The 23,307-nt window shown below is 40.7% G+C and overlaps 1 protein-coding gene across 1 annotated transcript in view; it reads right to left on the minus strand.

Annotated features, from left to right (window-relative positions):
- Nucleotides 1–23,307, minus strand: part of DSCAM (DS cell adhesion molecule) — a gene marked incomplete at both ends in the record, with an annotated part of 453,784 nt that overhangs the window by 314,123 nt on the left and 116,354 nt on the right. The window lies entirely within an intron of this gene.

Genomic DNA, 23,307 nt, shown 5'->3' on the forward strand with positions numbered 1-23,307 from the left:
TTAAAATGCAGGAGCAGGCAATATGAAAAATGATTCAACCATCCAACAGAGGTTGTATTTAACCTGTGTTGCCACTGCTAAATCCACACACCGAGTGACTGCTTGGTGCAATTATTGGAGGCACAAGTCCAGATCCTCAGATCCTGTACCCAGGAGGCAGACAGCCATTTCTAAAAATGAATAAATAGCAGGGAAGGGGCTTATCATTCTTAGCAGAGCTGTGGCATTTTTTAGTGAACACAGATCCACACTAGCATAACTAGAAGGAGGAGCACTTACTAGCTGCTAAAAACCTTGTTGCTTGGAAATTGATTATTATCTCAGGATACTTTGCTGTTTTTTTGGTTTTTGTTGTTTGTTGTTTTGGGTTGTTTGGTGTTTTGTTTTTTTTTTGTGGGGGGGTGGATTTTGTAATTTTTTTTAAGAAAGAAAGAAAGAAACAATCCAAAAACCAAACCTGATACCTGAATGTGATGCACACTAAGGCAGGGATTCCAAGCTGGCAATAGGAAAGTAATCTGGCTGCCTCCCAAAGCAGATGCCATAAAAACAAATTGTTATTGCCAGGGAAGACAGGCATTCCTGACTGCATAAAAAGGAATTAAATGGTATAACAACTCTGCTCTGTCCTAGAACTGAGGCAGCAGAAAGCTCCTTCTCCCCAGAATCCTGAGCACTGTGAGAGGCAGCTTCTAAAAGTCACAGCTGGATGCATCTGTCCTCCTTTCTCTACACAAAGAGAACTCTGAAGCCAGAATGAAGGCCAGCTGAAGGAGCAATATCACACTGATGTCACCCACATTTTGCACCCCTCACCTATGGCTGCAAAATAAACCACAGGTGAGTAACATCCTCTTGTGGGCACAGAGAGGCTTCCAGAGCACAGAGAGCACTGCACTGACACTGAAAAACATGCAAGCAGGGCACCCTGCAGCCATTTTCCTGTCATTAGGTATGGTAAAGAACAAGAAGAGACAGATACCATGACAGGTCCAAAAATAACATCCCTGAGTTAAACAGAGTTATGGTGTCTGGCTGTGGGCTATATTTCCTGTGGCCAGTCAGTTGCCAGCACAGTAACATTTCCCAGCTTTCCTCGGTTCTAAGCTGAGAGGAAATGCTCCCCTGCCACCCTCAGAATAGAAACATTCAGACTCTGGAAGGCTATACCATCTCTGTCTTTTAGCATCAGCAAGTCCAGAAAAGCCCCAAAGGGCATTTTGATTTCTATTTCTTCTTTGTGATTGCAGAGGTGGGCAGTGCAGTGCAGAAGCTCCTGTGCTTATTTCTGCTGCAGCTTCCTTTGATGTACAATCTGCTCCATCCCATTCCTGATTCCATCTCCACATTCCCTGATCAGGAAGCCCCTGTACACAGAATTTCCCATGTGCCTGAGTGACCACAGCCAGTTTATTCAACACTCTGTGAAGCCAGAGCTACTTTTGTCACGCGAGCTGAAGTGCTGCTCATCCCAAACCAGCTCCTCCTCCCAGCACCCCCTAGTTACCTTATTCTCTAGATATATTGCTATTTTTTTAAACAGTATCTGGTTATCTTGTCAAAAGATACTCTTAACTTGCTTCTTCATAAACAGACCAGCATATCCCACCTTTCCTGCAACTCAGGACCAGCAGATGTTTGCCCAATGCTCAGCCATGACAATTTCTGCTGATACAACACACGTTACTTCAAAGTAACCCTTTGAACCTGAATTGGACTACAAGCCTCATACACACACTTTAATTTTGCTTACTAGGAGATTCTTGGTTTAGCATGAAGTCAATTTGCATACAGATAGGTCTCTTCCCCTTCCAGTCACAATATAAAAAGTTAACATACTGCTGTCATAATTCAGTGTATGTCAAATCTGATTCCTTTTGATGCATTCAGCCACCTACTGTCACTTTAATGCATTTTCCCATGCACACACCCTTTAACGTGTGAAAACATTTACACTGGCACTAAATTCAGTTAATTTTCCCCCCAAAGTTGAAATATCCAAATAGAGGTGTATTCATCTCTTCAAAAGAGCCAAAATTTTCAAGTTGGGGAAATGGAGAAAGAGGAGCTATTCCATTTTCAAAACAATTGACAGAAATAGTTTTACACTGAAACTGCAAAGTTAATCAGTTATTTCTTTATCTTGTGTGAACATCTACTCAACTTATGTGAGTACATAGCTTCTCAAAAATTACCATAGGAAAATAAGACCAAAAAAAAAAAAAAAAAAAAGTGAGAAGTACAAATATCACATATCAGAGCAGGGTAACTTCTCATTCAGTCCTGGCAGCAAACAATGAGATAGAGACAGAAAGAAAGGAAAATGACATGGAGATAAAAATGTTCATACACACGTGCATGATGTTTATATGCCATATATCCCAGTCTCACACCCAGCACACCAACAACATTTTCCTCAGGAATCTAGGGAGGACATTTATCTTCATCAAAACACCCATCTGACTTTTTAGAAAGGTATGTTCTCCTCTTTCTGGCATTTAATGGGTTCATTTGGCAACATAATTTAACTACTTGCAGTTCCTCAACTTCCCTGGTACAAATGATGACTTCTTGGCACCAGCCATGCTTTGATGTACAGGTGCATGAAATTGTATTGCCCAAGCTAATTCTAACGGGAACCCTCTCAAAAAGCTGCCCAAGTACATGGTGTGGGAGCCTTCCCACTCTGTAACTCTGAATAAACAGAGAACAGCACAAGGAGGAGCTGGAGCTGCGGGAAAGAATCCAGAGGAGGCACCAGGATGAGCAGAGGGACAGAGCAGCTCTGCTGGCAGGAAAGGCTGGCACAGCTGGGATTGTTCAGAATGGAAAAGGCTTTGAGATGACCTCATTGTAGCCTTCCAGGGCCTGAAGGAGCCATGAAGAAAGATGGAGAGAGGGAATTTATGAGGGCCTGGAGTGATAGAACAAGGGGGAACGGCTTCAAACTGAGAAAATAGGGTTAGATTAGGTATTAGGAAAAAATTCTTTCCTGTGAGGGTGGTGAGGCATTAGAACCAGTTTCCCAGAGAAGATGGAGCTGCACCATCCCTGGAAGTGTCCAAGGCCAGGTTGGACAGGGCTTGGAGCAACCTGGGACAGTGGAAGGTGACCCTGCCCATGACAGGGAGGTGGAACAAGATGATTTTAGAGGTCCCTTCCAAGCCAAGTCCTTCTATGATTCTTAGATAAATACTATATAAATACATGTACAATATACTCCTCTGAATCAGTTGCATGGCAAAAAATAATCCCAGCAAAACCAAAATCAAAACATATCCTCCTCTATAAAATTAAGAAAAAGGAAAGGATTAAGATGTTGAGGATGCTACCACTTAGTTTCACTGATCCTTCAAGGTATTAAGCACAAGGGCTGTTGTCCTCCTTTACACAACCACTTAAAGGAGCACTGAGAATTTTGTTTACCCAGATCTGTTTCCAGTGATTGCAGAACATAGAGAAAGAGTCAGCAAAGACAGAACATTCTCATTCCAGTTTTGTCTCCTCGCTGGTGTTATCATTAAGGCTGAACCTGCAAGCAGAGAACGTCACCCATGCCAGCAGAGCACTGGGATCTGTCAGATTGGCTGCCACTGACTCAGTGATTGATTTTGTTTCTCCCATTTCTGGGTCAGTGAGTTCGAAAACGTGGCCATTTTCCAGGCAAATACAAACTGCAGCAGACTCTGCCTGTGAATGCAGTGTGCTTTAGCTGTAGGTGGGGGGAAAGAACAGGATCTGGTGCTGAGCCTTTGTCATTAGCATTTATGTGTGCACATGCACATGCACTTGCCCTCCAAAATTTCACCTTGGAGGAGAAAACATTCCCTTGGAGACAGAAAGGGTTAGGAAGCACAGAGCATCTCCTCATTATAATACTGACAGGTTTCTGGCCTTGAGCTCTATTCTTTCTTTTCAGTAAGCATTTCCTATGGGTTTGAAAGGCAGAGGTAAAACGAAGTTTGCGACTTATTTGTGCGTGAAAAGAACGTGTGAAAATGGAGTCTACAAAACAGGAGTGGTCCCAGGATTTCACATATTCATTAATAAACCATCTTCTCCAACTAAGTCTCTATGGAATAGGGAAAATGTATCAGATTCCCTGAGTCACTTCTAGTTTAATTCATCTGGGATTTTTTTGAACATTTTAAATGAGGTATTTCAGCTTCACCTCTTGTCAAATCCCATGAATTTAGACAATACTTTATAAGTCTTTAAAGAGTAATCAGAGATGTAATTGCAGTGTTTTGTTAAGTAACTTTTGTGACTGAAAAAGGGGCAGCAACTCAAGTGCTCAGTGCCCCATAAAATCAAAGATGGAAGAGACCATCAGAATCATCCAGTTCCACTGTCACCTCAACTCTGCCATCATCCCTTCAAAAAACCATGTCCCCAAGGGCCACATCCAGACACCTCTGGAACACTGAACATGCTGATTCCAACTCTCTGGGCAGCTTATTCCAGTGCCTGATCACTCTTTCAGTGAAAGTTTCTTTCTAATACCTAAACAGAACCTCCCCTTGGTTAATCTAAGGTCATTTCCTCTCATCCTTTCACTTGGGACACAGCAGAAGAGGCCAAGCCCCATCTCACTGCCCGTCCTGTCAGGGAGTTGTGGAGAGCAATGAGGTCCCTTCTGAGCCTCCTCTTCTCCAGATAAACATTCCAAGCTCTCTCAGTCCTTCCTGTTCTGTTTTCCAGATCCTTTCCCAGCTCTGTTGCCCTTCTTTGGCCATGGGCTGCTCAATTCTGCCGTTTACAAAAGTGGTATGTTTCGCCTTTTTTTATTTAGTGTTGATTTCTAGAAGACTGAGTTCAGACAGAAAAAAAGGCACAAACAGAGGGAAAAATATTCAGACAGATATTAATATCAATTCTCAATCCAAGAACATACTAAACTGGCTGTAGCAAGTCCTTTGAGTCATCAGGTTGTTCTCCCAAAGACATATTTGCTTAGACTTCCACCCTTTCTCTACTTATCTGGCAAGAAATGACTCCACAAAGAAACAAAGTGAGAACAATGCTGGAGAAACACTGAGTATTTATACTCAGACTGGTAAGGCTCTTGAGGCAAATTGCTGCTCTGCTGCCCACCAGAAACAACACAGGAATTAATTTATTTTTAAGTCACCCTTTTCCATTTTACCATTTCGGTCATAAATGATACTCATGGAATCATGGAATATTTTGGGTTAGAAGGGACATTAAGGACCTGCCATTAAGGATGCTTGCCGTGTGCAGGGACATCTTCCACTAAACCAGGTTACTCAGAGCCATATCCAGCCTGGCCTTGGAGACCTCCAGGGACTGGGAGTCCACAAATGGGATCCAATGAAACAAATGAAAAGTGGGATTTCTCACATACTTTGAGTGGTATCATGGGTGATGGCAGGGCCCATCCCTGGGGTACTCTTGTCCCTCTGTGCTTGGGAAGTACCTGGTCTCCTCTGAACTGTCTGGCCCTGGCCAAAATCATGCCCAAGAGCCCAGTGAGAGCCATGCAGTGTTTGCAGAGTCAGCACAGGACAGCCTGGCACTCCACCTCAATCCCTGCCCCTGTTTTATTTACCAGAGGAGATGTGGCCACTGAGCCCTATCTAACAACCATTTAGGTTGGCTGCAATCATTCTGCTCACTCTGATGCAACTTTGATTACATTAAGCAAATTGGAAAAAGGCCAGGTGGAATAGAAAACACTCTTACCCTTGTTTTGAGAGAGCAATTAACCTACATAAGAACATTTCTCATGGAGATTATCAGCATCTAACCTCATCTCTGCTATCACAGGATGCAGGAATTCTGCCTCAGGAATTTTGGCATTGTCTTCACCACCCTTAGCTGTCCTTACCTTTTAGAAGGTTACCTGAGGAGTGGACTGAGAGGCAACAGAGTAGGGAAGTGACCACAACCCTTCCCAATATATTCCAACAATTATATCAGCCCAGGCTTCCTTTGGCCTAGGAGACACTCTAAAAATTAAAAAATTTTAAACACTCTAACATTCAAGACCATAGTTTCCAGATTTCATTGCACTTTCTTGAAATTAGCAAATTTTTTCCTTAAGTGTATATTTATTTCATATTTAAATCATTCTTGAAAGCTGAACATTGTTTGTGATAGGCAAGATAGATCCTGTTCTTTTATTTATTCACATTGAAGTGCATTTTCAGGATGTCAGATTACCTGGGAGCTTTATCTGAGCTCTAATTTGCCACAATCTTTTTGGCAGAACCTGAGTGACACAGTTTCAGCCATGATCTCACCAGTGCTGATTGCAGACTACTGATTTTGATACACCCAGGAACAGTTCAAGAATTAAATCAGTTCCTTCTGTCCCCGGTTTGAAGTAGAAATACATAGTGTAGATCAAGAAAACCTTTTTATTGTAAAAGAAATCCCTAGGGAGACTTAAAGAGGCTCCTGAGGGAGGTGATTCTGCACCTCTGTTCTACTCTGGTGAGATCTCACCTGAAGTACTGCATCCACCTCTGGAGTCCTCAGTCCAAGAAAAACATGGACCTGTTGAAACAGGTCCAGAGAAGAGCTAGTAGTGATAGACATGAGATAATGGTTTTAAACTAAAATGTTCAGACTAGATATAAGAAAAGAATGTACAAGGGTGGTGAAACACTGGAACATGCTGCCCAGAGAGATGTCTGGATGCCCCATGCCTGGAACATTCAAAGTCAGGCTGGATGGGACTTGGAGCAGCCTCATCTGGTTGAAGCTGCCCTTGATCACTGCAGGGTTGGACTAGACCACCTTGAAAGGTCTCTTTCAGTCCAAACCATTCCATGATTCCATTATTTAATTTCTCATCTCTTCTTGAGCACTGAGAGCTTTGCAGCCTTTGAGATCCAGACCCTTTTGGGGCTGCAGGTTCTTTGCTGAACGTGCCACCTTCCAGCTTCTTTAGCAGTCATCACCCATCACTCAGAGCAGGTGACTTCTCCTCCCTCCCCCCCTCCCTCCCTCCCTCCCTCTCTCCCCCTCTCTGTCAGTTAGCACACACATTTGAAACCCTACTTAGCATTCCCACTGTTTTTTCTGAGCCACAGGACACGTTTGTAAACAGTCCTTGGTGTTTGTAACCTGATCAGACACAGACAATTTTGAGTGTTCAGAACAAAATTGACAACAGCAGTTTTAACAAACACAGGATAATACAGCCTTCCACCATCCCTATTTCCAGTGGGAAATGCACAGCATTCCCCACGTAATTCAAACAGTGAAGAGACCAAACAAGAGGACGTGCATTAGTAGTACAAAATCTTAAAAAAACCCCAAAAACCCAAACCCAACAAAAACCCAGCACAAACAATCAAAAAAGTAGAACTAGATCATGAGTTTTGTTTGATTTCAGAATAATCATACATTGAATGAGTTGATTTCCAAAGCTCATGGACCCCTCTGCTTTGAAGGACTGGTTGAAAAAATTCTTCCCAGTTTGGGTATTATCCAGGGCATGCAAGAGAGAGATGGGCCATTAATCCCACCTTAGGGCCATAGACTACACTTATGCTCCTGACACACTTGTCACAAGAAAGCAACTTTTTATATGGAAAATAACAGTGAGAATATATTAATATCTTTTTATATGCTTAATGAGGCTTAGCTAAAGAGAGAAACATGGGCAGAAGTTCTCTACAGACCATTAAATATCTGAGGGACTCAATGATCTGAAAAGAAATATAGGGAAATGAGAGTGACAGCTGATCAAAAGGTAAAAATATCAATTTTGAAAATTATGCTTTGGTCTCTGAAAGGTGAAACTGTACAAACAGATCAACTGATCAAAATATCATAGGTTTACCACACCTTTTCAAAAAGTACAACTATCAGGTGAATAACTCTCTCAAAACCAATCATAGTTTAATATAAATATTCAGGAAGGCAGTTATTAAACTCAACATTAGTTCTGGGGTGTGGGGAGTTGTTTGCTTCTTTGTTTATTTCTGTTTTTACAGAATCAGAAAATCATCAAGGTTAGAAGAGACACTCACAATTATCCAGTCCCACCATTATTCCAGCACCACCATGGTCACCCCTAAACCATGTCCCCGAGTGCCACTTGGGAAAGACTTTCCCTAGAAATGACCTTGATCATCAACAAGAGGATAAACTTTGAAGACTGACTGGCTTCAGTCATCCACTAGCCTAAAAGATTAATCTAGATGAAATTTTTGTGAATGGTTTAACATAAAACTCCTAGGATCAAGGAGGAATTATAAGAAGAAATTCAGCTACTTAAAAAGCTGCCACAAATCCAGAAATAAAATCCCTCCCTCAGAAAGACCAGTGGTTTTCTTCATTCTATCTATACATCTAAATCCAGCTAACTAAATGAGCATCCTAGAAGAAACGGGTCTATTATTTTTAAAAGGAAAAGAATAAACCAAAGGAAAGAAACTGGTAATAATTTTCAGTGATATCTTTTCATCTCCCAATGACAAATACTGATTTTTGATATCAAAATGCTCTGGGATTGCAATAATCAGGCTAGATTTTCCGCAAATTGAAGAATAAGTAAACAGGGAATTTTAACATTGAACAAATTTCACAAGTCATTAATCTTAGAACTTTAATATTGAAGACTTTCGAAATGAAAGGAACAAAGCATCAAACTCTGTCCTGTACTGCAAACTGTGCCTCTTCAAGAATTGAAAAGAGTGTTCTATTTTCTACCTGGCTTTGTTTGAATTTTGCTAATGAAATAAAATTTAAAAAACACTTTTTTAATGACCCTCAATCTCTTCCAAGGTCAGATACCTACTATTCATACATTCAGATTGAGAAGGAGAAGATTTGCCAACCCTGCTCCTCGTGAGGAGCTGGACCAGGAGAATTCTAAAAGTCCTTTACTCCATTAATGATTCTGGGAATCCGTGAATAAAACTCCTGCCTCTTCAGAAATTGTTCCCAGCTATCTTAGTTGGGCATATGGTATCAATTACCATAATACTCCAGTTCTTTGCAATCTTTAATATATTTATTTTCACAATCCTTTTGAGAGGCAAGGGAGTCTATTATCCTTATTTTATAGATAGACTCAGGTATGGAAATTTAAATGGTTTCTGTTAAATATTTCTATTCTATTCCTCATGCTCAGGGTTCCTTGGATGCTGAACATATGTGAACATTTTTGCAAATAATACCAAAAATATGCTTAAGTCCTCTTGAGTAATTTCATTTTCATAATTTTATACCTGATAACTGCAATAATTTCACTGGACTGGAAAACTCCAATTTGGGCATTTTAATTTAAAGACCTGAAAAAAACCTTAAAACTAATGTCGGGACAGCATCATGGTATTTGATAACATACCCTGGACTCAGCCAAAGACACTTAATCAAGCAGCATGATCATTTGAATGGCCTTGTAAATTCATTGGCAAATTGTAGATTTTATTTCATAGACATTACAGAGGTGTAAAAGTTTCCTGATAACACTGGCATCACCTTGGTATGAAATACAGGTTAGTAACTCTACTCAGAGGGAGGAAATGGAGTATGAGTGTCCTTAGCCAGAGAATCAATGACAAATTACAACACTGATGTTAAAACAGTTCTGTAAGAGTTCCACTCACAAGGCTCATCTAAATAATTGAAGAAGAGCTCCCCAGATTTGTGATCCCAAAAGAATATCAACAGGTTATTAAACTAAACTGAAGCCATAATGAAAGAAAAAAATAAAAAGATAAAAATATCTTAAAACTTTATCAAACAAAGCACACTTAAACACAATTGCCTACTTCTGAAACTGTGAGAGATTCAAGGCCAACAAAGCCCAGGACATTTCTTCCTGGAAAAGGTGGTCAGGCCCTGAAAGGGGCTGCTCAGGGAGGTTTGGAGTCTCCATCCCTTGAGTATCCAAGGAGTGCCTGGACATGGCACTCAGTGCTGTGGGCTGGGTGACAAGGTGGGGATGGGTCATAGGTTGGACTCGATGGTCTTGGAGGTCTTTTCCAACCTCAATGATTCCATGATTCTGATTTTGTGATTTAACTAGGGATATTTTGCATAGTTCCAGCAGTAGAAGCACATTTCACTTTAACAGTCTGTATGTCTAAACTTCTACTGCAAATACATCCTAAAACAATGAAATACAAAATGTAAATGTGGACAGGTTAGCAGGAAAGAAGATCTACACTGAGCCCCTATGAGCTCAGTGATATTTTGTCTTTGGGACTTTCTCAAACCTTAATCACAACCCCTCACTATGTTTATATCCCCAGGAGCAATTTTCCTTTGCTTTAGCATACTCTGCTCTCTTTGTGGCAGATTGTTTTAAAAATATTTTAAAGGAGACACTCAGCATGCTGCTAAGCCTCCTTCCATCAAAGTTGGAACAACACAGTTCTCCATGGAAAGAGTTCACTCCATTTCGTGTTCAATCTCCTGAGTAGTGTGAATTTATTAGCAGCTTTGAAGTGATAAAAAAATGTGATATGTGTGTGTGTGTACAGATGATCCAAACAGTACAAAAAACCAGCCAGGAAATCAATAGAGTAGCTTTTTAACAAATGCATTTCCAGCCGATCAAAAGAATCGCCTAACGGCTACATACAGCTGATCTAACACTCATTACATTATCATTTCAAGGAAACATTCTTTGCAGCTGAAAGGTGAAGTCTTTCTGTAATGAGCTCCTTCTGAGTCAGCAACACAACCCCTTTTCATGGTGTTGAGACAAAATAAATATGTGATAAACACTGGGGAGGAATTATTCTCTGCAAACAAATGTATTTCTGCATGCAAGGGCTCTGGCTTGGATTGGGTTTGCTGCTTGGAAGTGAGGAAACCTAAAGAGAAGGAGGTCTTTAATGTAGGGTCTTCTCATTAAAAGGGACAATTTAATTAATCAGTGGTTGTTCATGAGGGATGGTGTAGTGGGTGGATGCCCCACACCTACCAAAACCTTTCCATCACTTTCCTCCACAGCTGGACAGGGGAGAGGAAATGCAGCAAAATTTCGTGAGTTGAGATGAGGACAGAAATCACTCACCAAATACCATCACAGGCAACACAGCCTGGGGATATTAATTGTAATTTTTACCAACAAAATCAGAGCAGGATAATGAGAAGTGAAACAAACCCTTAAAAACACCTTCCACCCATCCTTCCCTCCTTCTTGGCTCTACCGTCTCCCTCACAGCAGCGCAGGGAAACGGGAGTGGGGGTTATGGACAGTTCATCACACGTTGCTCCTGCCACTGCTCACTGCTCTCCACTACGTTCCTCCAAAGATTCTCTTCAAGAAAAACCACTTCCTAAAAGTTCCTGCTAAGGAAACAAGCACCTATTACAAATAACCACAGCACATTCAAAATTTTCTGGGAATTGGACTTTTTTTTTCAAGCAACGCCAGTGGCTTGAGGCCACCACATTGCCTCATGGTTCATTCTAAAGTAGCAAGGAAATTCAATATCCTCCAGCTGTCTTTGGATTACACAATCAAATTACACTTTCAAAGGTTTCACAAAGTAGCACTGCCTTCAGACTTGTCAGTTCAAATCACCTGCAGCTACTCCCAAAATCCGTGCCATTGGGGTAGCCAGGCACCATGATATGGGAGACAAAATATTTTTCCATGGCATTCATTAGGGGATTACTGATAAAGTTATTGATGTAAACTCAGGCAGACTGAGGCTGAGCACTCTGCTTTCCATGGTGCCTTTTTATCGGGAGTAATATAATTTTTTCCATAAAAATATTATTGGTACAAGAACTTTCCCACAGGGGTCAGAAAGAAAATCAGGAAATCTTGTCCCTCACAATGCTTCAAGGGGAGTCAGGAGATCCCTTCTGCATGAAGGGAATCATGACCCTTCAGAATTAAGCACAAAACCAGGATTCATCTCTTCTGATGTTCCATGTCTTCACTGTTCATGTCTATGTCTGAAGCTCTTCAGTCCAGCCTTGCTTGACCCCAGATGGATAAACACATGATTTTAGGGAATATTTCTCTAACCAAACTGAAATGTCTTACTCTTGAAAACAAAAATCACATGTTAGAAATGTTTGTTTCTCTTGTTCTGTAATGAGAAGGTAAAATAGCTCAGGGACAGGCATTTACCATGCAGATGTTTGTGTGTGATGAGCTAAATCTCACACTGACAGTCCTGTCCTGGTTTGGTGACATCTGCACACCAACTCCTGCCACTCTCTCTGCAATTGAACTGGGAAAGGAAAAGGGGAAAGCAGCCTTCCCAGAGAATTCACAGATCAGCAGGAAAAAGGACTCTTTAAATCTGTTCTTTTTTTCCCCACCTTTGTCTCTCTGAAAACTGACTTTTTCACAAGCACAGCTCTCCATTCCAAACTTCCCATCAGCTTGGAGCAGGAACTGGAGCAGGTAGTTCTGCTCTAGAACTACCAACCTTCATATTTTTGTTGATGTGTTGACATAACAGACATGACTATTTCTTTTTCCTACCACCCCTTTTAAACTTTTCTTGATCCTTTTTATTTTTTTTCTCTATTTCTTCCTTTTTACCATCAGTCTTTAGCTGTATCAAAGGAATTCAGAGGATGCTGGAGGAAAAAGGTACTAAAAAAAATGTGGAGAGAGGCAGAGGGAGGAGAAAAAAGAATGAGTTTTAGAATGTCCTTAAGACACAAGGCTGTCCTTTTACCTTTCCCTGGAGAACTGGAGCATTTCTGTTGCTTTAACCAGCTGTGAATTGCAAAAATTAAGGGAAAAAAAAAAAAAAGGAAAAAAAAACCAAACAAAACCCTAAGTGTGTGGTTGGAAATTTCCTCACATTCATACCAGGAAATTAATGTTGGACCTCAAAATGTACATGGAGTTTGTTGAGGAACACAGGAAACTGAGAAAGATCCTTTGGCCCCCAGTTTTGTTAGAAAATAGACTCAAAAACAAAGAAAAGAGAAAAGCTTTCAATTCCAATACTCAGGGGCAACCACTAAGATGATGCAGGCCCTGCACTTTCCTTGTAAATTTTATTTCTTTTTTGAAGTTTTTGAGTGAGGAATATTTTCACCCCCTCAACCCCCAGTTCAGTTTATTCTAAATGTACTGAAAATTGTAATTTAGATGCTCCAACCTGCAAGGCTGGTAACTTTTCAATAAAGTTGATGACACTTTAGGTAAAAGTTTATGTCCTTGCTTGCAATAGTAGATGCTGAAGTAGACTTTTGTTGCCTTCATTTTAGTCTTGCCTTGCCACAAAGAAGATTGTGTCTTTGAATATTTTGTAATTTATAGCATGGCCCTGCAGTGGCTAAATATCGCCTCAATTTTTATTTCCTGACCTGTCCCTGAGGCATTTGAATAGTCAGGAATTTTCACACTCTCATTTTCTTCTACAGATGGCAGCTAACATTAAAATATTAACAACTGAGTGAAATAACCAAAACCTTTACCATTTCAGTCTCCAATTCCACCCTTCCCAGAAGCATAGCTAATTTATATGATAATTAAAAGGAAATTGCAAAATTTCCAGTTTCCCTGAAAGAGTCTCTGAGGTGAAAATATCAGCTATTATAATTTTTTGCAAGGCTGGGAACAATAACTGTCTATTTTAACACATTTTGGTAAGGTTGCAATAGAGATTTCTGTGGTTTTAGTAACTGAAAATGCATAAATGTGTTAAAATATTCTATGTATAGCATAGCAAAGAAATTCTAAATATACAGATTAAACTGTGTAGTTTCAACTGTGAGACAAGTCTGTGACAAACAGACTTCTAAATAAAAATATAAGTGAAATACAAAATAAACAGCTCATAATGAAGGACACATTGTTCTCAGCCTGATTTTTCTCCTCTAATGTTGTTTTGGGGGGGGGGATGGACTTTTTAAAATTATTATTCAAAGTTATAAACCAATTGTCACACACTGAGTCACACTTCTTCCCTTCCAGGCAAATTTCTGAGTTTCCTGGACACATCTGCTGTTGGCAAACACTGGGGAAGGTAAAGCAAACACGACTGAAAGGTGCTCTCTGCTGCTCCTGCTGCAGGGAGTGTTTGCTCTTCCCCCAGTGACCAGCTGCCACCCCAGGCCATGCAGATGGCATCCCAGCTGCTGTGTGACCACAGGAACAGGGTCACTCACACCCAGCCCAACAGGTAACAGCAGCACAGAAAATGCACCTGCTCCTCATAAAATAAATCTAAAATCTAAAATCAGGGTCCTTGGACAGGCTCAGTAAGAGCTGCACTAGGAACTCTTCCTAAAAAGCCCTCTTGGCAAGTCCATAAGAATTTGCCAGGCCATCAAATTCTCTGTGTTACCCTGAATTTTCATCCTATCCTGATTTCCTATTTTTTAAAAAATTTACTAAAGTATTTAAACTGCATGTTAAAAGTGAATCTTCCTATGTGGCTTGTATGCACCCACCATGTGGTTTAGCATTCATTGGTATTATTTAGAAATTATTTCTTAATTATTCATTATTATTATTATTAATATAATAATAGGTAGAATATAATTTCAAAAATAAATATGATATTGTAATATTTATTAGAAATATAATAATAGAATAGAAATATTATTATTATAAATGTGGTCTTCAAGGCCAAGTTGGATGGAACTCTGAGCAATCTCATCCAGTGGAAGGTTCCCTGCCCATGGCAGAGGATTTGGATCTGGGTGATCTTTACAGTCCCTTCCAACCACTTTGTATGGTTTTATGATTCTTGGCAACGGCAGCTGGGTGGCAAAACTATTGTATGTGGTGCTTAAAGGTGCAACATGGTGATCCATGTGATCAAAATCAGTCTGAGGGAACAGAGGAGATCAGACAAAGGGCAGAACAATCTGATTTTTCTTCTGTCTTTTCAGGGATGCTCCAAGCCCATTTCAGTCTTCTCAATGCATGGGCAACAGAGGCAGCACTGACACAAGCCTCCATAAAATTCCATTTTAATTTTAATTTATTCCATTAAACCAAGCAAAATTTAGGTGCCATTAGTTGGGGACTTGTGCTTCAAAATACTGTTCTGTCTTGACATATGAAATTTGCTCTTTACTATAATAATTTTCTGTTTCACCTTGCAACAATAAGAAAATAAGGCCTGAAATTGTTTCTAGATAGAATTCACAGCTTATTGGAATAAATAAGGAATAAGAGAATATAGTTTTAAAAAATAAGAGATGCCCAGAGACTCAGGGAATAATAAACAAGAAAAGGTGCAAGGCAGAGATTTTGTAAATAGTTTGCTAAAAGACAGCATTTTTTTCTTCATTTATGTACTAGTGAAAACAATTAATAAAGGTATTTATCTACTGTATATATTTCATAATAATTTGCATCACTTGGAAATAAATGAATGTTCCATGTTCTCCAAATCTGATTTGAACAAAGAAAAATGAATAGAGGCTTCATCTACAACAAATGAATCATCTCTTCAAAGAAAATTTTAGAGTTTAGAAAGGTGATAGGAGCAAATCTATAAAAATTACATTCTGAAAAATGCAATTTAATCTTGCCTTCATATGGGCCTATAAAAAGTAAATACCACCAAAATTTGAACCTCAAAACGGGTTGTTTTGACCTTCCAGGTTTTTCCTTTGTGCATGAGTGACACCAACACCTGCTCCTCCCCTTTTCCAATATGACCCCCAAGCACACGGATAAGCAAAGTTAAACATGAAATCTGCACTATTTCTGAAAGAGTTTTGTGCAAGCAGACCCTGTCTCCGCTGCACACAGGTGTAAGTGCTCGATAAACAGAGGCACAGCTGCCACCAGCCCGGAGTGTACAAACAGAGCAGGTTTCTGAGCATTTCACATCACCTAAGCAACCAGTGCAACACACCTCTGAGGCTGACAGTGCTGGAGCTGCCCTTGCAATTAAACACCACGTGAGGCTCGTTTAGAGCCCTTTCCCCTCAGACTGGCGGCTGCCAGAGCAAGGCAGGTGGGATGTGGTGAGTACAACATCTGAAGCGTCACCTTCTGCCATCAGCTGGGGTCATTCAGTTTTGCCTTGCTGCAGGCTCGTGGCAATGAGCTGGGGGGAATTTGGCCACTGAGAAAAATTCTATGTTCTATAATTTCCTGGTTGCCATGTCACCCTCAGCCAGTGTTTTGTCTGTATCCCCAAAACTCAGGATTAGAGGCGAGAGTTTCAGAGATGTTTCCAACAGGAGGTTCATCATTCAGGGGAAATTTGGGGCAGAGTGATTTATTGTGCAAGGGGAGGAATATTGATCTCTGCTCTTCCTGTGAGGATGGCAGTGGGGAGGAGGAAGGTGACAACATCTTCTGCCAAGACAGAATAACAGCTGCACAAAGTACACAAATCAGGCAAGGTGATTCTCGGGTGGTTTTTTCAGGTGATTCTCACCCCCGGTTGGGCTCAAAGGCAGACACCAAGAATGCTTTACTGCCAACACAGTGGTACCACTGTCATGCAGAAGTTCTGCTGCTTTCTCAGCTGTGCTGCAGTGACCTACATATGGCCTCTTAATTTGATGGTGGATGAAAGAGTAAAAAAATATCTACTTTATGGTCAAAATATTTATTTTAAATAAAGTATTTCCTTAAATTAATAGAAGCTGGGGGGTTGTGCCCAGCTCTGGCTCCTCAGCACAGCAGGGCCAGGAGCTGCTGGAGCTGAGCAAGGGCCTGGAGCAGCTCCGTGCCCAGGAAAGGCTGAGGGAGCTGGGGGTGCTCAGCCTGGAGAGGAGCCCGGGAGAGAGAGGGGCCTCAGCCCTGCCTGGCCTGGCTGGGCCTGGGGCTGTCCCTGTGTCTGTCCCTGTGTCTGTCCCTGTGTCTGTCCCTGTGTGCAGAGGTCAGAGCAGCCCAGGCTCTGCTCCAGGCCCAGCCATGGCCCCAGAGCCACGGGCAGGGGCTGAGCCCAGCAATTCCCCTGCACAGGAGGCACAACTTCTGCCCTGGGCAGTGCCCAGCCCTGAGCAGAGCCCAGAGGGGCTCTGGGGGCTCCTCTCTGGAATATTCCAGAGCCACCTGGACCCAGCCCTGTGCCCTGTGCCCTGGGATGGCCCTGCTGGAGCAGGGAGGTGGCACCAGGGACCCTCTGTGGTCCCTTCCAGCCTGACCCATCCTATGATGATGTTAAAGGAAACAAAATTAAACCTCTTTTCTTTTTCCTCTCCCCAGCTTGCTTATCAAACCATGGCCAGGTAGGATTTTGTGATTTTGTCACGCTGCTTCTGATCAGGATGCAAAAAAAAATCCCAACAGGCAGATTTCCAGAGGAATTAGCTCTGCATATACAATCCATTCAGTTCTGCAACAAAAGGTTGATTTAAAACAGTAGGCGTGGAAGGCTGTCCAAAGATTCTGGTTACACAACTGCTTTCAAACCTCTGACACAACAATGCTCCATAATGGCCAGGCATTGTTTGTTTAACTCTTTTGTTCTGGGTCCCTGCTGGGCCTACATTCATTTTTTGCCTTGGTTCCTGTGCCCTACATAGCATCCACAGCAGCCATTTATCTGCAGCAATCCAGCTCGGAGTTTTTCTGGATTTTATGACAGCATTACTTCAGATTAACTGCTCCCTATTCTTCTATGAGCCAGTTAATCACTGTACAGCTTATTCTATTACTGGGTAATCAAAAAATTAACAGCAATCATCCTATAATGGCAATTCTGTGGCATTACATTAGTCAACTTCCTCTGTCCTGAGCTGCTCTTACACAAATTACTCCTTTTTTAATAATTTAATCTATTTTTTTTATACTCTGAAGTATCTCTCACATTTTGATCCTGACCTATAATGATTAGTTCAGGTAAATTATTTTCATAGTTATTCACATTACAAAAAAAAAAAAAAATCTTCTCATATTTGAAGTGGTTTCTTCTACCTAGACAATTTCATTCCCATTAAAACTTTGTGTTGGGCACCCAGGTGCTTCTTTTGGTAATTGATTTTTTTGGTAATTAAGCATATTTGCTTTCCTCAAAATTGTCTCAAGCACTCTTCAAGCAGTAATATGGAGGTTACCTTTGTAAATCTTCCCCAGCCCACAGTTAATTCAGCAGTGACAAATTTCCCATAGCAAACAAGAGACTTGACATCAGTATTTCTAAACAGTTGCAGAAAATTACATGGCAGGCCCTAATTAGAGCAACAGCATGACCTTCTCTGTCTAGATGTTCACAGAACTAAAACTGAATTCAAACAGAATTTCAAGAAGGCTGGAGACACAAAAACTTTCTTCCTGTATCATACAGGCACACTCCACATCCCTTGGGATGCCTCCAACAAATTTATGCAGCAGCAAAGACATATATTATGCTAATAAGAGAGTTACAGATATTTTTTTTCCTAGACACCACTCAATTGAGGAATTGGTGGCTCCAGATTCTTTCACAGCACACATGAACAAAAAAGTCATGGCTGACTTTCCCACCATCAGGCAAGCAAACAAAATCCAGTAATCCAATAGGTGACTGGAGGATGCCAATTACAAAACCATGGAATGGTTTGGGTTGGAAGGGATCTGGAAGATCATGCAGTGCCACCTCTGCCATGCAGGGACACCTTCCACTGCCCCAGGCTGCTCCAGCCCCAGTGTCCAGCCTGGCCTTGGGCACTGCCAGGGATCCAGGGGCAGCCCCAGCTGCTCTGGGCACCCTGTGCCAGGGCCTGCCCGCCCTCACAGGGAAGGATTTCTTCCTAAAACCTGACCTAAATTTCCCCTCTTTTGATCTGAAGCCATTCCTGTGTGCTGTCACTCCAGTTCCTGATGCAGAGCCCATCTCTGACTTCCTTGCAGCCCCATCAGACCCTGGAAGTTTCTCTGAGGTGTCCACACAACCTTCTCTTCTCCAGGCTGGGCCACCAAGCAGATTCACAGGGTTCAGGAAATAAGGAATTACAATTCCTCTACCAAAACCTAAAAAACAACCTAATACCTTAAATAAACACACATGTCTGATCACCTTGCTCTTGATGCTATTCCCATTTTAAAAGGAAGGAATGAAGATGGCAGGCAACTCAGAGGCATCTATGATGTTCAGATGTACCAAGAATGACAGGAAGAGTTTCAGCTGAGTGCAGCATACACTAAAATCACTCAGCAAGGGTGCAACTAAAAAGTTAAAATCTCTGCTGCTCAGCCCCTTAAAAATGCAAATCAATAGCAACCCCCCAGAAGTTACTGAAGGTAGCAATGGTTATTGGTTGTCCTCCTCTATTGTGTCATCTCATTTAGAAGGTGTTGTGTGATATTTATTTTTTAAAAATCATTGTATCAAGGTATATATATTTTTTTTCACAATTTTATTATGGGGTTTTTTTAGTATTTTTTGTGACTTAAGTAATTGAAGCATCCAGTCAACATGAATTTGAATTGCTTTTATCTCACTTAAATATGTTCATGTCTCTATTAGCAGAAATAGAAAACAGTTGGTTGACAGTTATGTGACTGAGTTTTCAAGACAGATGTGTCTTGGAAACTTGAAGAGAAGAAGGGACTTCAAGAAAAACCTTTCTGTGCTGCTCATTTTCATGTCAGGTTACTTACATCAGTAACCTTAAACCACCCTAAACTGAAGCAAATATGCTTTAATTCTTGTCAAAAGTGATTGCTTTACTACTCAGAGTCTCTTATTAAAGATGCAGAGTAGATGAAAGAATTTGCAAATGTTATTAAAGGTGAAGTTGAATTAAAGAATGAAGACTCCAGTGCAGGGAGGCACTAAATCATCTACTGAGGGCCTGCAGTGGTTGTGGCTGCTTCTCTAAGTCTGATTCTATGTCCTGAACAGCAGCATTTCTATTTTTTTCTATTTAAATTGTAGGAGAATTCCATGCAGAGAGAGAACACAAACCCTGCTGTATACCTGACAGCCATTTTCAAATTGCATTTAATGACATGACAAATGGTGTGTAATATCTGTGAGAATGATTTTAAAGGGTTTGCTCAGTAATCCCATTATCTTGATTAGGCTGCTATGATAAGCATCTTTTAAAAATCTTATTTGCCCCTGGATTTTCCTTTGTAGTTTCATTGCACTTTGAATTGAATTGCATGCATCATCTTTCTGCCACAGCCTCCTATTTTATTCCAGCAATTTTGGATGTTATTGCCCCCTTGGCATCCCCAGATGTGCATTTGCAGATTTCACTGCCTTGTTGGATGTGCCTTCCCCTAGGTCATTGCTGCACTAGGACAGATTCACTGCAGCAAGGAAATGGACACATTTGAGCTCTTCAAGCCTTAGAAAAAATGTGTTCTGCCTATGGTTGTGCAAAAATAAAATAAAATTAAGAGGTTTACTGGTGATATTACTCTCTAAGGATGGAGATTCTTAAATCCCCTGGGTAAGGAGTAGTTTCTGTTTGTGCTGTAACTAGGTAATGCACAGCCACGTATCATTGTGCACCACACCCCTGAGGAATCATGGAATCACACAGGACCTGGAGACCTTACAAGCTTTCCTCTGCAGGATCCTGACAGGAGCAGGTATGAGCAGACTGCAGAATTCATAGTGACAGAAAAAAAACAAAGTTTCAGCACAGGCATTATTCCAACAGCCTGGTCAGCAGTGCCTCCATAAGATGACTTGGAAAAGGATATGATTGCTTCTGAGGGCATCAGGGATGGGATCAACTTCTTAAAAATGGACAGGCACACATCTGTGAGCACAGCTGCTCCAGAAGGCAGGACCCACAGGAAAGACTGGCACTAATGAATTGCTTGGTGTCCAAGGCAGGGAGCAGGAAGAGGATAAAAAATACCAACTTATATCAGCTGGTGGAAGTGCACCACGAGACTTTTCATAATATCCTAGAATATCCTGATTTGCAAGGGGCCCATAAAGATAATCACAGGCCAACTCCTGGTCCTGTACAGGACATCCCACGTATCCCACCCTGCACCTAAAAACATTGTCCAGACATTTTTGAAAGCCAGTAAATAACTCCCCCAAAAAACCATCATGAATGAGGACCCTGAAAAGGCTTTCAGAGGTCTGTTGAGGACATGTGCACAAGACTGTGAGGTTTGATTGGTACAGAAGAAACTACAAGGAAAATGCTGGGGGAGACAGAGAACAGAAATCACCACAGGGAGCACTCCTAGAAACTTTCAGGCTGCCATGCCTGTGGTTATTTAGGATGCTACACATGAGGTAAATCTGCATCACACAAAAAAGCAAACCTTTGGCATCTTTTTAGCTGCCTAGAAGGCCAGTTGTGTGATCTTATCTCAGATTTTGAGATGTTAAAATGTGGTGGAAATACATGGAGATGCCAGCATCATCATGGGAATAATCAGTCCCAGCAGAGATTCAGTCAGGAAGAAGGTTTTCAGCTGTTCTGCTGAGAGCAGTGAACACCAACCCTTTGCAAACTTGGGCTCCAGGGGGCTGCTCTTCAGTGCCAAGCTCTTCTGGGAAGTCTGGTTCTGAGTTTTCAGGGGAGGATCACTATATACTTCACAATATTAGTGTCTAATTAAAAATGAGTTTATTAAAAGTGGAAACATTCAATAAAAAAAAGCAAAATTAGAAATCACCTACAGATGTACTGGTGCCAGAGCAGTCTGCCCTGAAAACCCCTCTTGTTCTGATGCATACCTATCCCCACACAGCCTCAGAGAGCTCAGAAAGATGATATTTCTAAGTTACACACAACTTCCCATGAGTGGTTTGCATTAAAACCAAGTCAGCAGCTGAGATGGGGATGACCTTTCGACTATAAGCACTGCTCCCCTCACAAGTAATTTCTCTAGAGCTACATTTCCCTGCTTTATCTTAGCAGATGATACTATTGCTACTGCCAATGCTGCTCTAAAATTCCTTTTATCTAGTTTTGAGCTGTTATGTGCCTAATAATTATAATGTAAATGTGCTTTCATAGCTACTGGGCAATTCTTGTTTTTTCTCTCTTCATAATAAATTACTCATATTAAATTACAAACAGCAGCCTGAGGCTGTAGAGTTGATACCCAGAGGCTATTAAAAACTTTCAACCTCATGTCTGACAACTGGGGAGTTAAACAAACATCCTCACATATGCTACAGTTACAATAAAAGAGATAATTATCTTTGTATTATAAAGGATGTTAACTACCCCACAAATTTATTTTTCTTAAAATTTTATGAGGATGCAAAGCTACATTTTACAGCTTTTACTTTTTGTTTTCATTGCTGTATGGTTTGTAACACCATCTCACAGGCCAGAAAAAAAATTATGGTTTTGGTTTTTTTACATTGGCAAAGGAATATTCATTGCCTCTAAATTCCTCACTCTTCCTCAGTTTCCAATAGTGCTAAAGGACTGCAATAGTTATTTTCAAGGTTTTTTTCTTAGTGGATGATATCAAAGACTTCTGCTATCATTTTTGTTTTTACTATTTCTCACTGTTTCAGTTTACCAGTGTGAAACCAGTTTACCTGAGGTTACATACAAATTTAAATCAGATTTATTTTTTTTCTCTCATTCCCGAGCTATCAAGAGTCTCTTCAGGCTGTAACAAAAATAAACACATTTCAAATGTCTGAAACACTGGGCAAGCTAATGGGCATAAAAATGCTTGTTATTAAAATAAATGCAACTTTCTGGGGCAAACAAAACTGTAGCCTATAAATAGATTAACCCTGACAAATTAAGCAGGTGCAGGAAAGCTGTAGAGCCTGTGATGTAGCTCTGAAAGCAAGAAAGGACTCATCTGATGGAGATAAGACAATTGTTTCATGCTTCCAAGTACTCTTAAAGAGCTGTTTGATTTGAAACCTACTGAGATGATTAAAAGGCACCTACCAGCCCTTTTTATCCTTATTTTCATGGGAATAGACAAATATAATGTCACAACATCATGTTCAATAGAAATGCAGATTAAAGTGATGGTGTTTCTGTGCAAAACATTTTTGTCTATATTTATCCACGGTGCCCCATCTTATCAATTCACCAAAGTGTTTGAACACCTTCTTATTAAAAAATAACATCTGTGAGGTACATCTATTTTGATTTGGTATTGGATATTTACACTGCTCTGCTGGACATTTAGACTACAAATATTGGATGTTTACATTGCAAGCACAAAAATAGACCCTGAAAATATTAGAAAATGTGGAATTTTTTTGTTCTTCTCTGGAAGAACAGCTGTTCCTTGAGCCAAAACTACACAGGGATCTGAAAATCTGAGAGAAAAAATTTCTCTCTTCTGTGACTTAATTTTCATCTCAGTTGCTGGGAGGAAGGGGAAGGGGGTGGAGGAAAGAAAAAAGAACATGGGAGAGAATTATGGTTTAGATAGACAATAAAAATAAATACTTTTATGCAAATAGTCCTTATTGTAAGAAAGTAAATTAGCTAAATATGGTGGAGATTACAAATCTACATAGTCACATTCTTCCT

This window comes from Fringilla coelebs (genome assembly GCF_963513975.1).
Source record: "Fringilla coelebs genome assembly, chromosome: 2".
In the NCBI taxonomy this organism is placed as follows: Eukaryota; Metazoa; Chordata; class Aves; order Passeriformes; family Fringillidae; genus Fringilla; species Fringilla coelebs.